Here is a 21232-nt window from a genome sequence, read left to right as displayed (position 1 = left end):
CTTTGAGGTATTTAAGCTTCCATAGTGTTGGGTTCGTTCACCCACACGCCAATCATGATTTATTCAGCATAATTTTGTTCTTGAAATTTAAGGATTTAAGTTCTTTATGAGTTCTTGATAAGTGTTCTTGAAGTTTCCTTATCGATTAAGTTTTGATGTAAGATTCTACTTGGGTCAACTTCAAATGACCATATCTCTTATAATATAAAGAGTTAAGTGAGCCTTAACCTATCCAATTAAAGATATTTGAATCTACTTTCCAACGCCGCCAATTTCGTGTCAATCCAATTTCCAAGTAAAAAGTTATGACTATTTTCGTAACCTATACAGTGCTGTTACGAATTTTGCCAATGGGAAAACATTAAAAAGGGTTGTTTTTGTGTTTTTACACCTAAGATAACCCTAAGGGTCTGTTTGGAAAGCCACTTGGTAATTGGAATTGGTGTAATTACTAGGGTAGTAATTATCAGCCTAGTAAATACACTGTCTAGTAATTACACTGATCTGTTTGGTTGTCACAGTGTAATTACGCTGTAATTACACATGTCATGTTTTGATGCCACAGTGTAATTACTTACACATGTTCTGTTTGGATGCACAATTGCAATCATAAAATTATAATAAAATTTTAAAATAAAAATTAATTATTTAAAATTTATACTAGAAAAATAAGAAACTTTATAAATGACATTAAATTAAATATCTAAGATATATATTCTTTTTTGAAAATATATTAATTAATAAACATATTTTCTGTAACTAATATTATGAAAAAATAATTGATTTATATTTTTTCAAATTAATATATTTCAATTGAATTGATCGTAACAACTAAAAGTATGAAGTTTCTACGAACATCGTGAAATGCATGTTTGATGAAAAAAATAATCTATAAATAAAATGTCATAAATTATTAAATGTTTGACAAAAATATAATCTATCAAGTCTAATTAAAAATCACGTGCAATGTAAATTCAATATTACTAAAACAAATGAAACTGAAAATATAACATAGGTTATAAATTCAAAACAAAAAATTTAACATAATACTCTTATAACAAATTTCAACATAGCAATAAATATGATTTATTTATATTTTTTCTTAATAAAGAAAACGTAAGTCTATAACCTTACTTAACAATAAATTTTATTTTAATTTAAAAATTAGAATACTAATAAAATTATGCTAATGAGAAAATAAGCATGGCAAAAAGAAATAGATAATACAAGAAAATTACATAGAATCACGTAAAGTAAGGTTGAGAACAAGAAGAAAATGAAATATAATAATATAAAATATAAAATAAACTTTTGCAAATTTTTAGAATAATAAATATAAAAAAGTAACTTAAAATAATAGAAGTAAAAAAAATTAAAACAAAAAAATAAAAATAGAAATAAAAAAAAAGAAATTAAAAAGTAATCAGGTGGTAATTACACCATGTAATTACCAGTAATTCACAGCCTCTGCCTGTGAATTGTAGAGTGTAATTACCCCCTGCCAATTACATCAATTACCTGCTGACCAAATAATTACCTGTCCTTCCAACCAAGACAAGACAGTGTAATTACACCAATTACACCAAATCCAATTACCAGGGTGTCCTTCCAAACAGGCCCTAAACAAATTTCTTGACTAATAAAAGGCTCAAAACAATCAGATTTTCATCTTTTAATCCATCATTCCCTTCTATCTCAAACCCTAACATAAAACCCTAAGGAAAAATCAAAGTAAAAGACCCCATTCAAGATTCTTTCAATTTTTTTTCAAGATTCTTCTTCAAGATAAGTTTTTCTCCAAGAATTTCATTCTTTCCAAATCAATTTCCTCCATAAAATTAGGAATCCATAATGAAAATAATAAATCTTGGCCATAGAGATTTCAAGGAACTAATTCAAGAATCTCAAGAAAGGTTTTCTTGATCGTCTAACTTCAAGCTAGGGGTTCAAGACTTCTAATCAAGTTCTTCTTCAAGATTTTCAAGATTCTTCAAGAACTTTGTTCTTTCAGGTATTTAAGACTATCATAGTGTTGGACTAGTTAGTCCTCACGCCCTACATCTACTTTCAAATCAGTAAAAGAGAAAATCTAGGATTCTACCCCTAGATTTGAGCATTCTTGAGATAAGTTGGTTTTGAGTTTTAAACTATGTTTTGAGGAAGTAAGTATGAGAATGAGAAGATCCGTATACATGAGTTCCATATTGTTCTTTAAACCCTCGAGTTGAGTCATTCATGCCCATAAATTCTGCATGAACTCCATAAGTTGAGTATCTTTGAGAGGAATAGTATCTCCGAGTTCTAAGTGTTTGAGCATTGAGTTCATAATACTTTCGAGATTATATTCCTACTTCTGGGACTATTACATGTTTCCCATAAATCCCTTGAGTTGAGTTGTTCATGCCCATAATTCTGCATGAACCCTATGAGTCGAGCAATCTAGAGATGAGTAATATCATTGAGTCTTGAGTTCTGAGTACTGAGGTTCTTTATTGTTATTAAGATCCATGAGTTGAGTCGTTCATGTTCATAATTCCACATGAACCCTATGATTCGAGTTATAAATTTTAAAAAAGCTTTTTACAGCCAACGTTTGAGTTCTTAAACTGAGTTTTGAGAAAGTAAAGATGAGTTTTGACAAAAGATTTTTTAAAACATGATTAGTATGATAATCGAGTATGTCATCAATGTATGAGCAGTATGGTATCAAGATATACCATCAATGTATATGCAGTATGACTTCCCAATACATCAATGATAATATTATAATATGATTTTAAAATGTTTTTGAGAAAGAGCAGAGTTGAGTTCATTTTCTTTAAAATGGTATATGGGAACTAAGTATTCCAAAGAGTAAATGTTTTCACATTTAAGATGACAGGAAATTGAGATTTCCAAAAGAGTTTTGAGCACTTTGAGTACCATCTCTTTTAAGAGAAATATTTTTGAGTAATAATCTTAAACCACAGAAAAGTTATGTTTTTAAACATATGAGCTAGTATATTTTGGGAGTAGTATTGAACACTGATATGGGGGAGAGTTCAAATAACTCATAGCCCCCATAAACCTTGTGGCCAACGTGGGTAGAAAGGGTCATACTTTTTAGATGATTCCTTAATGCTTTTTAGCATAGACTAGTGGATCCACTTAGTTGAGAGGTCTTATACCCTGGCAAAATATAGGACAGTTCTAGCAGTGTGGGAGAGACGTTGTATCAACACATAGCTCATAATGATGGTTGTCGGTTAGCGAAACTCCCAAAGAGATATTTTGTATTTTTATATACACAGAGTTTATTTTGTATTTTCATATACAAACAAAGTTTATTTTGTATCCTTGCATACAAACTGAGTATACTGTATTCTTAAATACATTGAGTTGCTTTCTACTATTTTAAAAGTTTTCCATATATTGCATCTTTTACTATTGCTTTATCCTTGAGAATCATGAGATGAGTATCTTGAGTTGAGTATCATATCTTTGAGTTGAGTATCTTATTCTTGAGTTGAGTGAGTTTAGAAGAGGTAAGTATGTTTCCTTTTATATCAAGTTCAAGCCTATGTTTATGTTTTAGAATTCCCCTTACATGCTCGTACATTCCACGTACTGAGCCATTTGGCCTGCATCTTTTCATGATGCAGACACAGGTATTCAGGATCATCAACAGGAGCTTCGTTGATACCACATGGAGTTCGAGTTAGCTATGGTGAGCCTCCTTACTTCCGGAGGGTTCCACTTGAACTTTCAGTTATATCAGTTGTTAGGATATCATGGATCTTGTCCCGACTTCCATCTTTGTCAGTTAGAGGCTTCATAAATAGACATTAGAGTTTCAGAAGTTTGTTCATTTATTATGTTAAATGTTTTAAAGACTTAAGTTGCCTATTTTTGGCTAGTTGTATTTATTATATTATTCAGAGTTTTCTTTTAAGTAAAAGCTTTGTATTTGAGTTTTCATGAATTTTATTCTATTTTTTAGCTTTGTATGCTTAAGTTAGTCTTCCGCTTGTAGTCAGCCAGGATGAGGGTTCACTTGGGGACCAACAATGGTTCTCTAGTGTCGCCCACATCCAGGGAGTATGCTCGGGTCGTGACAGATGTTTTTTTCAAAATAATTAATTTACTGATCAAATTGAACCACTTATTCAATTTTTTTAATAAAGTCGAAAGTTTAATTTTATATAAATTTATAAATGTATTGAATAATTTATAAAATTTATAAAAATAAATAAATAAAATGACAAAATAGTACTAAATATATGCAAATATATTTTTAAAAATATAGAGTTTAATTAAAATATAATCTACATTTGAATGAATTGTGGGTGGTGAGTGAATGAAGTTAAAATTAAATAAAAATGAGAGACAAGAGAGAGTTGCTAGCATGGTAAGCACTCCTCATTTCCAACTTTAAGGTTGTGAGTTCGAGTCCCCAAGGAAGCATAATGGGGGAACCCCTCCTAGGGAGGGGTTTAAAAAAATTAAGATGGGAGATCATAGGAACATTAACTTTTTTTATAATAATAAATTTATCCCTAATTAATATATTAAAGAACAAAATAATTCTTTTTATATAAAATAATGTCATTAGTGACTAGATTAGATTTTGTTCAACTACAAAATACATATAACTTTAGAGACAATTGATGTCGAACCCTTTTAGTGACAAATCATACTATTAATTACAAAAATATATATACTTTTTATGATAAATAAATTGTCACAAATGTTTAAGCATTTGGGGACGATTTTTCTTTTTGTAGTTAAATAATACTTTTAGCGACAAAGCACTAAATCGTATTTGTATACTTTTAGCGACACACATTAAGTGACGACTGATTGAAGAATTACTTTTCGTCTCACAAGATTTTTAGTAACCAAATATGATTTATAAATGATGAAATTATTTGTCCCTGATAATCGAATTTGGTGTAGTGCAAATGGGACATACAGTGAAGAGTTTCTCTTACCCTACTCTTTTCATTCAGTGATTATTACTATGTAGTTTCTTTTTCCTCTTCCTATTATAATTTCCATTGTGTTGATCGTATGATGAAGTCGGCTCATTTCATTCCCGTCAAGTTTTCTTATACGGGGGGAAGATTATGCTAAGTTGTATCTAAGGGTATTGGTTAGGTTGCACAGGGTGATCCTATCGATTATTTCGGACTGCGGTACTCAATTCACTTTGCAATTTCGGAAGTCTTTCCAAAAATGTCTTGGTAGGATTCTTCTCTTCTTTAATCAGGTCGAAACTCTATTCGCTGAACGATGTGGCACCCTTTCGCAGAGAGATGCCTAAATTCCATTAATCTCGCTTCAACATCTCCATCCTCTCCCGCGTCATTGAAAATTTTCCCATTTCTATTTCCATCCATCGTCTCCTCTCTTGGATCAATTCTCACCAGGTCCTTCTTGTCTTGAAAGACTAACAACACTAGCTCGTTCTTCAGCTTCATTGTCAGTCTCACAATCAACAAATCTAACAAATGTATTTGCAGTTTCAAGGCCATAGAATCCGCTTGCCAGTTTGAACAATAGATAAACAACATAATTGGTTCTTTTTTACAATAGTCGAGTTTCAATCTTCCCTCGCATAACCAGCCAACTAACGCACTGAAGATCAGCCAACTAAAAAAGTATTTCCTTTCTAAATTAGTTCAACAATAGAGCAGAGAAATATAAAACCTGGAGTCTTGGTGAAACTACCATGCCAATAATGCGGTGTATCGCCTGATGAAATAGCAAGTTCCCTCTCTATTAATATAAAACATTTCATCCCAGTCTTCTTATCCAATGAAAAACTCTATTTTAACAGATCAAACCATAGATACACAAAACATCAAGTATAAAATTAATGAAAAAAATGTTCCCCATAAAAGTGAGTCTAGGACCTAGATCACCCAACGACCCTTATGGATGGGTCGAGTCAATAACTAGCCTACTCTTACAATTTTGGTTTGGGACGGAAACAGGTCAATACTGCCCACTTGACATGACAAAGTACAACCACCTGCCCATTTCTATCCATGCACCATACACATCAATAGCCAAAGGACCCTTTTTCATCGAAAATTAGCTGAATTTTTTTTGTATTCATGAAACCAACCACATAAACAACAACATACCCCTTCTATCTGTTTCCGGTAGACCCTCAACTCAAGCAAAGAATAATAAAATCAAGAAACGCATCTACACCTAAAATAAAAACTTAGAAGGAAATAAATCCATATACTTTTGATATCTCTGTTATTAATTGAATAAAGATCATGGTTCTTGTGATACCTAATGAAACACAACTAACAATTTACTTTTAAAAAATGTACACTTCACGCCCAACAACAACATACCAGTGTAACCCCACAAGTAGGGACTAGGAAATGTAAAGTGTATGCAAACCTTACGAGGAGCAGAGATACATAGAAGTAAATGGGTTCATCCAAACCCGATTCGATGGAAAATCATGCTATATATTCAAGGTTAAAATTGTTTTTATTATACGTATAATAGTAGGTGTTGAATTCCCTCAAATTTTTCATAGATTGAACCCTCTTAGTGAAAAAATGTTCTCCACTATTCGACCTTACCAGTTATCTGGAGAGGTTGTTTTCTAAAAATGTCAAGTTAAGTAAGGCATAAAAAAGTAGTTAAAAAGTGAATACACCACTAAATAAGACATTAGGAGCATATATATATATATTACATAGTAATTATAAAGTTCATAAATTAACAACAATCTGACTAAATCAGAGACCAAATTAATACACTTAGTTTATTACATAATATTGTACTTCCCTTTAATTCACACAATTGGTCATCACGCTTGCTTAATAACTGATAATGAACCAAAAGAGAGAAAAAAAAGGTACAAATTTGCCTCCATAATTGAGAATTGGGGATTCTCAAAGACTAAAGTAAACTTCTTAATTTATTCGAAGAATAACTCGATAAATATTTTGATTTAGAAATTGAATGTTCATAATTTGATGGCAAAAAATTCTCCCAAACAGCGTCAGATCCAGCAACAGATTGAATCCTCTGGAGCAAAATAATAATAATAATAATAATAATAATAATAATAATAATAATAATAATAATAATAATAATAATAATAATAATGTAGATAATAATAATAATAATCAAAATAATAATAATAATAATAATAATGGAGCGATGCTCAGAAAAAATATGCTACGGTGGCTCATGAAATGCTAACCATAATTAAATGTGTTTTGAAATTTCAAGATAATTTATACAATCAAAAGTTTCTTATAAAAACTGATGCTCAATCTGTTTTGATGATCAAAATTATTATTATCAAGATTATTATGATTTCTATGATCTTATAGATGATTAAAACAAAATGGTTTGTTTGTAGGATGGACCCTTCTTGGGTAATCAAGGGTCGCGGTAGAGGGTACAACTCTCGAGGAAGGGGCAGATCTTCCCCAGGTTCCTCTTCAGGATCTTCATACGGATCCTCGTCAAACTCCCCGATACTACAGCGCGAAGGCATAAGTTTGATAAACTTGCACTCAAAAGGAGCGCAAAAGGCGACATCCTCATCAGTACATTTGGAAGATATTCCAGAAGGGAGCCCGTTATATGCAGAGCTACAGGCATATTGTCACAAAAAGAAAAAGGTGATACCTTTTCCTCTATTGCCAAAGACGATGTTGACGATATCAAATCGTATGAAGACGTAGTTAAAAAGGAAATAATATTTCTTTTGGAAAACTCTGAAATTCAGAGGAAAAACGAACCCTGAAAGATATTCCACCTGATCAACGGATTATATATTCCGGGTGAATCATATAAAACCCACTCATATTATGAGACCATTTTGATAAGCACCGGTAGTGTTGATTTTCAACACTTTTCAGAATACAATACTAGCGAGAATGTTTATAACTTCTCTAAAATGATCATAAAGCATGTCATTTCGATAGAAGATTGGGGTATTTCCTCAATGAAAGAAAGACACTAAACAAGATGCCCACTAATTTTACTTATTAGGATTATATTAACGCCTTCAGTAAAGTCCTCTACTATAATAATGAGAAGCATAAACATACTTGGTTTGTGAAGGTTTGTTCAAAGATATTTGATGAACCAATCCCTAATTGGTTCTTGAATTGGTGGTCATACCACGGCCCGACTATAAAATTCTATCGGATCCTTTCTTAAAATTATATAAAGAATGGGTTAAGGTTTCGCCGGATTTGAATAAATTACATCACACTGATCATATTTGTTATATGGAACAAATTGAATAGATTTATCTTTTCATAGAATTATCTATCCCTCGAATCCATAAATGGACCTCAAAAGTCGGTTATACCGAAGAACAGATTCCGTGTTTATACCGCACCTATTATAACAATTTTTGGGACAAATTGATGAAAAAAGATCCCAGTCAAGAATTGATAGAACTTATCACTCAAAGAATCCAAGATTATGGTACTGATTCTCACAAAGTGCTCGTCGCTGACACCTCTGTTAAGCATATTGCTAGAAGAATTTCCATTCAAGATGGAAACACAGAAGATACGATAAAGGAATACCTAGAAGAGGTTAGGAGAAATATTCTTCTCAATATCACTCACTATGCAAAGTCAGACGACACTTCTATGAGAAGTGAAACAAGTGAAGACGCTCAAGAAGATACTCAACCATGTGGAGGAGATGCACCGAAAGATTTCCTAATTAACTTAAAAGGAAAAGAGGTGTTGTAAAACTTATCTCGAATAATAAAAAGGCACTATCAACAGTAGAAACAATGTTAAGCAATAGTAGATATATTGTTCATATGACCCAAATAGGGGCCCAGTATCCCTATACCTAGATGCTTTTCTTTTTCTATAAATAAGTTTGTTTTCCTTAGTTGAGAAGCAAGTTTCAGAAACCCCCTCTCTCTCTTCCTCTCTTGTAAAGAACCCTCTCTCTTTTACTGTAATTTGTGAGCTTGCCGGATTACCGGAGTTGTGAATAGAAGCTAGATTGAAGATGGCCGCGCGGACTACCACCAGTCTTCTGAGATCATGTTACGTTGGTATCAGAGCCTAAGAACTTTCATGGTAAATATGAGATTGATGTGAAGTATTTCGGCATAGATATATTCTCATGATCATGGATCTAGGAGATACTAGTACTAAAAGTACTCGATTGGAAGAGGTAGATATACCTCAAAACCTTGATTTGTTAATCAAATGGACTATTCCGAAAATTGATATTAAAACCATTTATGACTATGGTAATAATAATAATAATAATAATAATAATAATAACTATGGTAATAATAATAATAATAATAATAATAATAATAACAACAACTATGGTAATAATAATAATAATAATAATAATAATAATAATAATAATAATAACAACAAAAATAATAATAATAATAAGGCATATCAATTTTTAAGATGCAAAGTTGTTAATATATTTGAGTTATTTAGAGTTGCAAAATTATTTCTTTGTTTTTATACGAAAAAGTTTACATATTTTCTCGTTTTCAATTTGTTTATATTATTTTAATATGTGAAGTTTGGAGTTAAAAGAAGAAAGTGAAAGAAGACCTTTTAACTTTATTTTCCTTAACTAAATATTAAAATGGACAATGCATATTTTTATTTTATTTTGAAGAACACTTATAATAATCTTATTATTGCTAAAAAAAATGGGGTCCTTCAAATTTTGGGGCCAATGGCAAGTGCCTTATTTTTCAATGCATAGAACCGCCCTTGGTTTTGGCTCAATAATTAATATCAAAATTAATGATTTAGATGGATGAGTATGAAGAAGGTTGAGTGTGTCGTGGAGCCAAGCTAAGTGTCTTCGCCCGTCTATGACTACTTTTTTATATTTACTTGTAGCTTTGAAGTCACATACATATCAATTGGGCTTCAATGGCGACAAATACTCTAACTATGTGGAAGACACAAACACTTGAATCTCTCACCCGTGAATCATGGTAGTAAACCATATGGAACTTATATAAAGGAAGATATTTTAGGCGCACGATTATAGTCTCATATTGATAGTTGAAGAGGAAAATGAGCTACTTATAATGTGTTGAATATTCTTAATGATGAGACCTTTTGAAGGAAAATCATGTGATCTTGATCCAAAATGGAGAATATCACCATATTTAGAATATTGTTGAAGTGTGTTAGCCCAACACAAACAAGTAGCTTGCACGTAGCTCATGCAAGCCGCTTGCAATCTGCTTCACAAATTTTGCTAGAGCTTTCTTTCCTCTATAAATAAGAAGCTAAATCAATTTGCTTTGTACCTCAAGTTTAGCTTCTTTGGCTAGAATATCTCATACTCGAATGATTTCGGATTAAATTTAGAATATATGATTAAAGGTTAAGGATGACATTTATCACACCATAAATTTTAATGAGTATTATTAAAGTCTCTCATTATTATCTTATAATTCAATTAACCTAATAACAAGGTTTTGGTTTATCATAAATTCAAAAGAATATTTGTTTGTAAGTTATAAGATATCTTCCAAAAATTAGAGTATATTGAATGGGACCGCAAAAATATAAAACCTGGAGTCCGGCTGAGATATTCATTCTCAATACTGTAGTATACGACTCCACATAATACCAAGTTGCCATGCTGCTACTAAAAAATATCTATTTGACATATAAAATCACAGATGTAAAACATCATTTGGATTTAAAAACAAACCAAACAGGCTGAAAAAAGGACCTACACCACTAAACAGCCTCGGGTCAGGCTCGTCACAGACCAACCATGCTCACTAATGAATGACACAAATTGGTCTTTTCTCAAAGTTTAATGACACAAATGTGGCTTTTCCCTAATATATATACATACTTTTTTTACCTATGTAAAATTTTATTATTTTCCAGCAACAAAGTGTCAATTGACACAAAAATAGGGGTCGGGGGGTGAAGACAACATATTTAAATCAAATAAATGAAATAAAAACGGAAACTGTGTAAGAAAGTTACAACTCCTGTCATAAATATTTTATATTAACTTGAGATCATAGTAGGCTCTGCCCACAAACCAACCAAAGTACATACTAACCAAGCTCAGCCTCCATCAAAACAGATGGAAATAGTTTGCTTGAACTAAAAGTGCTCCAGTTTTACACACTTAATAGGCTTTTATCGCACCAATGTATACATAAGAGAAAATTTTGAAATTTGAGACCAAACTTAAGGTACTTTTAAAAATTGAAACAAAAATAGGAAATATTATCTCCCTTGTTCTTATTAATGCCGAATAAACTAAAATGTCGCCATGTGTATGACTTCTCAAGGAAGGGATTTACTTCTTAAACAAGTTTGAAGTATTTAAGAAGTTTAAAGAGTTCCAACATATTGTGGAAGGAAATCAAATGTCTTTGTACGAACAATTGGGGAGAAATCACATCATGTGGGTTCAATATACCTTATGAGAATATGATAAGATGACATTTGACTTGCCCAAATATGCACAAATAAAATAGAGTAGCGGAAAGAAAAAAAAGACATTTGGCAGAGATATGTGAAATATGTTGCATAGTATGAATGTACCATCAAGATTTTGGGGAAAATGCATGAAAACCTTTGTCCAAAACACGAACAGGCTTCAACAGGAAATATTGGGATTCATCTCACCATTCGAGAAACTCAAGAAGATGATACCTACTTTAAGTCAGTTAGTTCGCTGTGTATTCCACCTTAAGTCTTCTGTAAGAACGGGAAGCATGGGCTCCCCGCTAACACTTCTTCAGATATTTCCCCTTCCATGGATGCTTTCTCGAGTCTTTTTCCCTCATCCATTTTTGGTTTGGAGACGACAAGTACTTCCTCTCAAGTAGGACACTGCTCGAGTAGTTATATATGTGTACTATGTGTTCCTGCCAGATCATCTCTTGTAGAAAATTTGATTACAAACCTGTTTGTTGCATCTTTAGACGAACAAAGAAAAGGATGAAGGTGTTGTGATCCAACATCTAATTGAACATATATGTTAAGAAATGTAATATTTGATGAAGCATCAACATGGTATTTCAAAGATTTTTCCTACCTGACTCAATAGCGGTTGAGAAAAAGCTTCAAGAATACCTCAATGGAAAAAAACACGGGAACAAGATAGAAACTAACCAACACGCTACATGAAAATCCAAATCACCTACACGAGAGGTATTTATCTCCACACATAAAACTAGAAGATAGAAGAGTACATGGAAAACTAGAGGCCTTGAAACTCCAGACGTGTTTCATAAAGAAGGCCAAGAAGCACAACAACCATAACTAAGAAGGTCTAGACGATTGAATGTCCAAACACCAACTTTATAGTCGTTAAACGGTGAAAATTCAAATAGGTGCGCATGGTCCTTTGATGTATGAAGAAAAATTTGTATAACAAGTTAAATTGTACATATAATACTATATATACCTCAATATTTTAAACGTTATAAGTTTTTAGTTCAATCATCCGGTAACCTAATTTCACTAATTTAAATTCACAACGTGTGCCTACTAAGGAGATAAAGCTCTACATATCACTAATACTTTGTTATAAAATTGTCCTTACAAGTTATTTTTTTGCGATACTTTTACAGATTCTCAGAAGTGGCATGAATTGGCTTTGCATGTTGGTTGGATATTTGTGGAAGAATAGGAACAAAAATATTGTCACCAAATACATATTATGTTGCTTATTTGGTGTTTAAATTGGTAGATATGTACCATGGACTTGAAACTTCTAATTGACCTATTATGTTTGTTAATGATAAGAGTGAAACTGCGACTGAAGAACATGCCAGCACTATGAGACTTGAAACATTTTCCAAACTTAGAGGAGATGGATGGATAGAAATAGAATTGGGAAATATTTTTAATAGGAAGGGAAGTAGTGATAGTCCTATTGTAAAGACTGATCGATATTAGACGTCTTGATTACAAATTAATTGGCCTCATCGTTAAAGGAATTGAGTTTCGTCCTTATACAATCGAATAAGTAGTTAGAGGCAGATCTGGGATCTTAAGTTTTATGGTTTCCGAAGTATAATTATTTTTTAATTCTTGGTTTGAGATACAATCTTTAAATTTATTGACTGAGTTTCCTAATATAAATGTAGAATTCAAGCCATAATTTTTGTTCTGCAAAGCCGTAACTTTACTATGGCTCTCCACTGTGCTCAGATCTGCCTCTAACTACTTATTAGATTGTTTTAGGAAGAATCAAAATCCCTTCAATGGCGAGGCCACTTTACTTGTAATCAAGAAGTCTACTCTCAATCAATCATTCTACAATAGGACCATCACTTCTTTCCTTTCAATTAAAATTTCCTAATTCTATTTCCATTCATCCATCTCATCTCACTTTGGGAAATGTTGCAAGTCTCACAGTGTTGGCATGTTTTCCGGTCATAGTTTCATTCTTATAATTAACAAGCATAGTAGTTGAATTAACAGATTCAAGTCCACGGGATATATCTACCAATTTGAACAACAAATAAGCAACATAAATGTCTTTGGTGACAACAATTTTATTCCTATTCTTCCACAAATATCCAACCAACATGAAATACCAATGCATGCCACTTCTGTGAATCTTCAAAAAGTATTGTAAGAAACATTTCTAAATACAATTCCTTAAACATAATGATATGTAGGGTTTATCACCTTAGTAGGTACTAGATGTCAATTCGAATTAGTGGGCCTTGGGTACCGTATGATTGAACTAAACACCCATAACTTTTAAGATATTGAGTTATTTATAGTACTATCTACGCAATTTAACTTGTTAAAATAGATTTTTCTTATTACAATCAAATTAGTGTTGTCAAGAACCTATGAACCATTTGAGTTCGCATAATATAAAGACTACTATCGGTGGGGGAGTTAAGAGCATTCTATTAAAGGTTACTCCTTTCAAGAGAGAGAACCAACATTTCTTAACTGAATGCAAATTGATTGTTCAAAATTCATTTGAAACCCCATACACAAACTAAAATTTTTAAATCAATCATAAAGTACATTTTGAACCTATGGAAATCATCAAATCACTAATTTGAGGTCATCTTGATTAAATATTGACCATTCTCTGTGTAAACTTAACTAGAAACTCAACCAATGATCCAAAGCAATCTCGAGCGCATGAGGGTCTATGCAAAACTTTCGTCAAAAGAATAAATAATCTCCAAACCTCTCAAAATGTCAAAATTTGAATATGAGTTCCTTAACCATAGATGTTCACTTTGGTCAAGCCTATCCATTATTTTAACTTAAGAAATTCTAAAATTTTATTTTTCTTCCTGGATACTCAGCTAAATTCTTCGAAAATGGGACAGAAGTGAGCGAGAGAGTCAATGTATCTCGGATACATGTAAACACACTTGGATACTATGTATCTAAAAAAATTACACCTAATTTGACTCACGTGTCTGTGATATATATGTATTTGTTCTGTCAATTATATGTTTTTAGAATATTATTTTACTGTCAAAACATGTAACAAAGGAAGCTATTGTTTCTGCATGTAATTAGGCAACAATAATAGTGTGTTTTGGTGTTGTTTCTTCTAGAAAAAAATGCTAGCAACCCTTTTGTTTAAGTTTTAGGAATATATCTTATTTCTCTTCAACACTATATTTTAACCATGACAGCAAAGAAGAAAAGTTTAAAATATTTATTTAGTATTGGATCTGTAGCAGACAGGAAAAAAAAGGTTTTAGGATCTGATAAAAAAAAGAGAAAACATATTTTCTCTTTTCTTCCTCATTTTTCACTGCCACACCATTAATGGATAAAAAGCTTTCTTCATTTTCTTCTTACTGTAGATCTTTTGAACAATTTTTAGATCTTTTTTTTTCCTAAAAGACAACTCCTTTTTGGATATTCAGATCAATGTAGAAAAATGGTTTTTTTTTTTACATTTTTCGTTTTTAGATATGTTAAAAAAAAGAATAAAAAACTTTGTATTCATATCTATTTATAAAAAAAAAAATCGTTTTCAAATCTGTTGCAAAAAAACCAGATATGTTTGATTTTTTTGATAAATCTGGAGGTTTCTTTCGATCTTGTTAAAAAACTTATTTTATTTTCGTTTCTAAAAACTAATTTTAGATTTAATTTTAAAAAAAATATTGATATCAAACTTTTTTTCTAAATTAATGTCACCAAAAATAATTTATTATATTCAATGACATAGTTTGATAATTAGAAACAAAGCTCTACATATACAGACTAGAAAACCAACATATATCTCTCATACCAGTGAAGGATTACATGTATTACATGAATCTAATCTTATCGTATATAAAAACTTACTTGTTTTTCTCATAGTGATAGTGGAAGACTTAGTTAATCTGTGGTAGGAATTTTTGGTCGGCAATGATTTTCACGGTGTGTCGGAGCAATTCCCATTTCCACAACCTAAACTTATTTCATTCTGTCTATTAGAATTATCAGTTTCTGTAAATTACACAACATATGATGCTTTATATAGGTAAAATTAGGGTTAAGTTATTTACTCTAATGGGCCTTAAAACACCCCTTATGTGTAGCCCAAATAAATTTCCTACAATTATATATTAATGTAAATAAATAAGGAAGACATGAAGTTGTTATTTATTTTTTTCTCACTCAATGTTCCATACATTAATATGGGCCCAGGGAGAGCTCAATTAATTTGAATTCATGCTATGCAAGGTCCAATTTTTTAATGAAAAACTTCTCCTTCACATGATAGTTTAAGATTAAAATTCAAAACATTTGAGTAAATAAAAGTGAAGATATCATATTCATGTCACTATAACCCTTACTGAGAAACTCATATTGATTGAGAATAAATGTTCTTTATTAAAGCTATAGCTTGTTTATACAATGACATAGCCACAATAAAGTAGTCCATAATGTGAGTTCTCAAGAAAAAAATATAAACTTGAACATTTATTATTACTATTTTATCGTATTATACCCATAGAAATATAATATATTTATTCCATAAATTAACGAATTGAACTGGAATTTACCGTACTGAAGTTTGATTATTGTATCCAAAAGTTATATATATTGCAAAAATAACTTCTTATTCAATACATAATTACTGAATTACTGTATCAAAGTTTTATTTATTGTACCAAAGTTTGATTTACCTTACAAAACTTTTAGAGTTATGTATTACTAGTGATCGAAACTTGCGTTGCACACTTGTACCCTATTATTATATAAATTTTGTACAACTCTAAACCCCTATCGCTCTAATTTATCATATTATATTTTTATAAATACGATAGACCTTGTATTGATTAATGTGTTTATATTTAGAAGGGAAATGCATAAGTACCCCTCCCCCACAGCCTATGCCCGAAATCCTTGAGACACACCTAACCTTTACTAAGGTCCTATACCCCCCTGAACTTATTTTATATATAATTTTCTAACCCTTTTTGACCTACGTGGCACTATCTAGTGGGCCCAGCGCGTGTTGACAATTTTTTCAAGGATAGTGCTACGTAGGCCGAAAAGGGGTAGAAAATTAATTAAAAAATAAGTTGGGGGGGGGGGGGTTAATAGGACCTTAGTAAAGGTTAAGTGTGTCTCAGGAATTTTGGGCATAGGTTGGGGGAGGGGGGGTACTTCTACATTTTCCCTATTTAGAACTTACTTTTGCATCCATTTCTTTAAAAAATGATTTCAAATATACTCTTTTAGACTAAAATATCTAAAGATATGTTTCTCTACACAAATACAAAGAAGCAAACTAATTCTTTTTATTTAATTTTTAGTTATTTATTTGCAAAATATGATATGTTGAAATATATAATGCTAATTAAGATAATTTAATATCTGATTATATATCGATGAACTCTTACTCTATATTTCCACAAAATCTGCAACATTTTGAATTTCTCTCTTAACTACCTTCCACCTTTAGTATTCAACATCTTATAAGCTTCATTTATAGGTTTATTCTTCTGCACACATACGAAAAATAATTATTCGATAGACAAAAATAAGGCCTAAGCATTATCTAATATTATTGAAGGATTATCATATACAAAAAATAGATTGCATTAATAAGGTTTGTGCACCGTCGGTGAATGAAATTTCTACACCATCAAGCACTTTTAATGAACTGTAACCGTAGTAACTTGCTATAATAAAATATTAATAATTCTAAAAAAAAGAAAAGAATATCAATAGTAGATTCCTACTTGGATTCTAATCAAATTTATTTCCATAACTAAATTATTTTCTTTCCAAACGTAATTACAATAATGAGGTTTACCGTAAGTTTTCCCAAGATCATGCTTATGTAGTTCTTCAAAGCATCAAAACTTCTGAATTAGCTAAGAAAGATTTTTTAATGCATCAGGCGAATTTGAAACTTGACAAGCTTCTTCTACTTAGTGGTATGTCATTATACAATAAGAACAAATTTTGTTGGAAAAATGATTCTAGTATCTCGAAAGGAATTATTTTATTTCCTATTATACTTGAAAGAGAATATTATTTTATGTCCTAAATATTTTCTCTCCATAAATTTATTCTATTGCCATTATTATTATTATCCTTTAATTTTCCATTAAATTATGTCATAATATGGATGTTGCTAACGGCTCTTTGATGAAATGAATTGCCTTCAATTCATTGATGGTATTCAATGCCTTTACGGTTTTTGACTATTTCAACCATTGATACATTAGAGAGGTTACTTATTTCCTATATAAATCTAAGTCATATACTTGTGGTGAGTTAGAGAGAAGATAAGATAACAATTCATCTTTTAATATACTCTTTTGGTGGGTTTTCTTTCTATTGAATCTTTGTTAGTTTCTGATTCTTAGTTTTATATTAGAAGAACTTGTTGAATCCTGGGGAAAAACCTATACCACGTGAAATATCCTTAAGGAGAGTGTCTTTCGACACACCTCAAGCTATGATAATTTACTGTAAGACTTCGTGGTTAAGTACAAGTTTTGGTGAATTCCGTACAAGTGTTTTGTAACACTAAAATACACTTCATCCAATTCTATGTGCAATCAAGTATAAACCAAACAAACAGTTGGGGATGATCCCACAGGGTGTGATACACTATGGAGTTCAATTATGAAGTTAAAGAGTGTGTTCTAGTCGTTTGTTAAAATTGAAAGAAGTTTCAAGGGTTGACAACAAGTGTCAAATGGGAGGGGGGGGGGGGGGGGGGNTTCTAGAATGACAATTAACAATTACAATAACAGGGGATTAATCGAGTAGAGAGGATTCTCGAGGATGTGATCGACTAGATTCTAATTTCGTTATATGTGTGATTAGAATTTACTCACAGATGCTGAATCTTAGTGGGTAAGCTAGGCATTAAATGTGATAGACATCTCTCGATCAACTAGCACGATTCAAGAGAGTTCTCTCGAACCTCGACAAGCTTAACAATATAAACAACCCAAATCCTCAATTAATCTACTCTCTCAAGCTAAATTGGTAGTATCAAATGTACATTCAATCTCTCGAGTTGAATCAATGATAACCCAATCACTAAAATCATCAACCGATAGTCTTAATTCTAGAACCTTTTTCTTAAGCAAGCCTAGAATACTAAGTTAGAATTGCATTTGCAACCACAATTCATGGATTAAAACACATCTATCAATCAATCCCATTTCAAATCAACATTGAAATCAGTAAATACTAATACCTATAAAATAATTAAATAATTAATCACATGATCACACACCAAGAATAAGGGTTTTAGCCACATATTATAAAAAGTAAGAAAATATTACCAACTAGATTATCCATCAGCTGGGTAACAAATTTCTAGTCTTTAGAATGCTTGGAAAACTTAAAATCAAAACCCAATTAGAAATGCTACTCAAAAACAGCTACGAAAAGTGTTTGGATCAAAACCCAAAGGGTAGAATGTGTCTAAACTTTCCGAACTTCAATCCCTACAAAACTCTTTTAAGAATCATATTTATACTCTTCCAATTTTTCAGCCTTTAATTTGGACCAGTCGGAGGAGTAAGTCATCCATCGCCGAGCAAGTCGGCGATGGTCTAAGTGTCTCTCTTCATCGCCTAACTGAATTGCCTCATCACCATTAAACTTCTGTAACTTTCGGGGGTCAAGGTCCTCGTCGCCGATCCATTCGGCGGTTCGCCGAAGTGTCATTTCCATCACCAAGTTGGCATTTCCCCAGGGCTGCCACGCTGTAACCTTTGGTGAACTGAAGGACCACTCGGCGGTTCGCCGAGTGGTCTTGGCGATCACCATGATTGCCTTTCTTCAATTTTTTCAGCTTTATCGTTTCTTTTGCCCGGTAATGTCCTTGCCATTCTCTTTTGTCTTCATTGCTGCAAATCAACACATCAACATCAGTTTAGAGCATATATTAGGCATTGAGGACAATAAAACTATGAAAATAAATCCCCAAATTAGACGAAATCCCCGACTCATTAGAGTTCGTGATGAAGGTATTTCCGTAAAATTTCCAAACAATCTTAAGGATAATTTTTTCTACTTTAATTTTATGAAAAATACTACTTAGAAAACTTAAAAAACCAATGTTGTTAACAGCACAAGAGTTTTCATATTGGAAACTTTTTTTGTAAAAAAAATATTGTCTGTGTTTACTGCCATGATATTTCTTTGTTAATATTTATTGGAGTGCAAGATCAGAAAAGTAGCATGACTATGACTGGCCTTTCAATTGGTAGCTAATTCGTCCCAAAAGTTGCAGCAATTTATGATAACTACCGAAACAGTAACCTTCCATACAAAATTTGTGTGGGACAAATGAATTTTAGTGTTTATACTATTTATAAGGTATGTAATGATATTATATGTATATATTTTAATTAAATTTGTGTATGGTAAATTAAGTAATTATATCCCTCAATTTAGTAGAAGATTCGAAGAAGTGATAATCCCGCTAAGTAAAGTTAAATTTGATTATTTGATTAAGCGGATGATATAAAATGTTGTGGTCATTCCTCAAGTGAATCTTGTGGGTAAAATGTGAAAAATGAGAAATTGGGTGCTAGACCCTGGTGTTGTTGAACATATTTCTGATAACTAAAATTATTGTTTCCTACAGCCAAACTGGAGAAGAAGGAAAAATTACATATGTTGGTGATTCTACAACTACTTGAAGTTCTTAGAATGAAAATTCTTCTTAAATATTCACATCTATATATTGGCATTATCTGAGGAATTATGCAGTTAAGGTTGTATTAATTTGATCCTGGAGGAATTATGAGCAAAAGTTGAAACTTTTTTGAGTTGGATAAGGTTTAATAAAGTGATGTGTTATTGGGAAAAGAATGTTATAGTCATAGTTTACTTGTGCTTAATGTTTTTAAACTTATTAAAATAGGTTTACGTAGATAATGAAGTTGATAAGGTTTTGCACATATTGTCTACATGGATGCTACTAATTTTATTCATGTTAATTAGACGAAAAATAAATTGTTTAAGTTATTATTTTAAATTTTATTGTTATCATATGGTTAATGTGTAAATTTTCTATATAATATTTTAGTAATATTGCCTAACATTAGTGAATTATTTTATTTTTACGTTTGTGAATATTAATGACCTTAGTTTTATGCTTTGGAATAGTATAGTAATTTATTTATACTTATTGTTTGAGATTGTTTTCAAGGTCGTTGTTGATTGGTCGACTAAGTAATCATATATGGATTTCTTTCGATGCATAAATTTATGTTGAAATTGAGATTACTAACAAAATATATGTTGGTATTTTTGAGTGTCTAAATTGTTACAATTAGTTCTATCGAATTTCTTGAGACTTGTATAAATAATGACTAGATTTGAAAAATATTTTAATCTATAAATTTGTATGTTACATATGAAAACTGTATGAATATTTTATATCTTTATTATGAAATATTTGAAAGTGTAGGGGTGTCTTGCTAACGTTACTCTACATGATCTTAAAATTTTTGATGGTTTATATGGTAATATAATGTTGCATATACCTATTTGTGGTAATGTGTTGTGATGTGATTAAATGAAACATTAGAGTTGAAAAGTAAATAAAGTATTGTCGAATTTTTTTAAAGTGATAATATTTCTCATTATGTTCTTGTTGTTGAATATGATACTGCTTCTTGATGCATTATTTTGGAAAGAAGTCGTTGGAGATACATAAGAGGTACCACAAGTATATTTTACTATAAATTAGAGATTTTGTTCTACTAGAAGGGTACAATGACAGTTTGTCGATTTTA

At 31.3% G+C, this 21232-nt stretch overlaps 1 pseudogene; it reads right to left on the bottom strand.

Annotated features, from left to right (window-relative positions):
* Positions 1 to 5240: 5240 nt before the first annotated feature.
* On the bottom strand, positions 5241 to 19253 carry LOC125869651 (putative F-box protein PP2-B12; annotated as a pseudogene).
* Positions 19254 to 21232: the final 1979 nt, after the last annotated feature.

The sequence above is a fragment of the Solanum stenotomum genome, chromosome 7, assembly GCF_019186545.1.
Source record: "Solanum stenotomum isolate F172 chromosome 7, ASM1918654v1, whole genome shotgun sequence".
Taxonomy (NCBI): Eukaryota; Viridiplantae; Streptophyta; class Magnoliopsida; order Solanales; family Solanaceae; genus Solanum; species Solanum stenotomum.
This window is presented reverse-complemented; position numbering and strand designations above follow the sequence as displayed.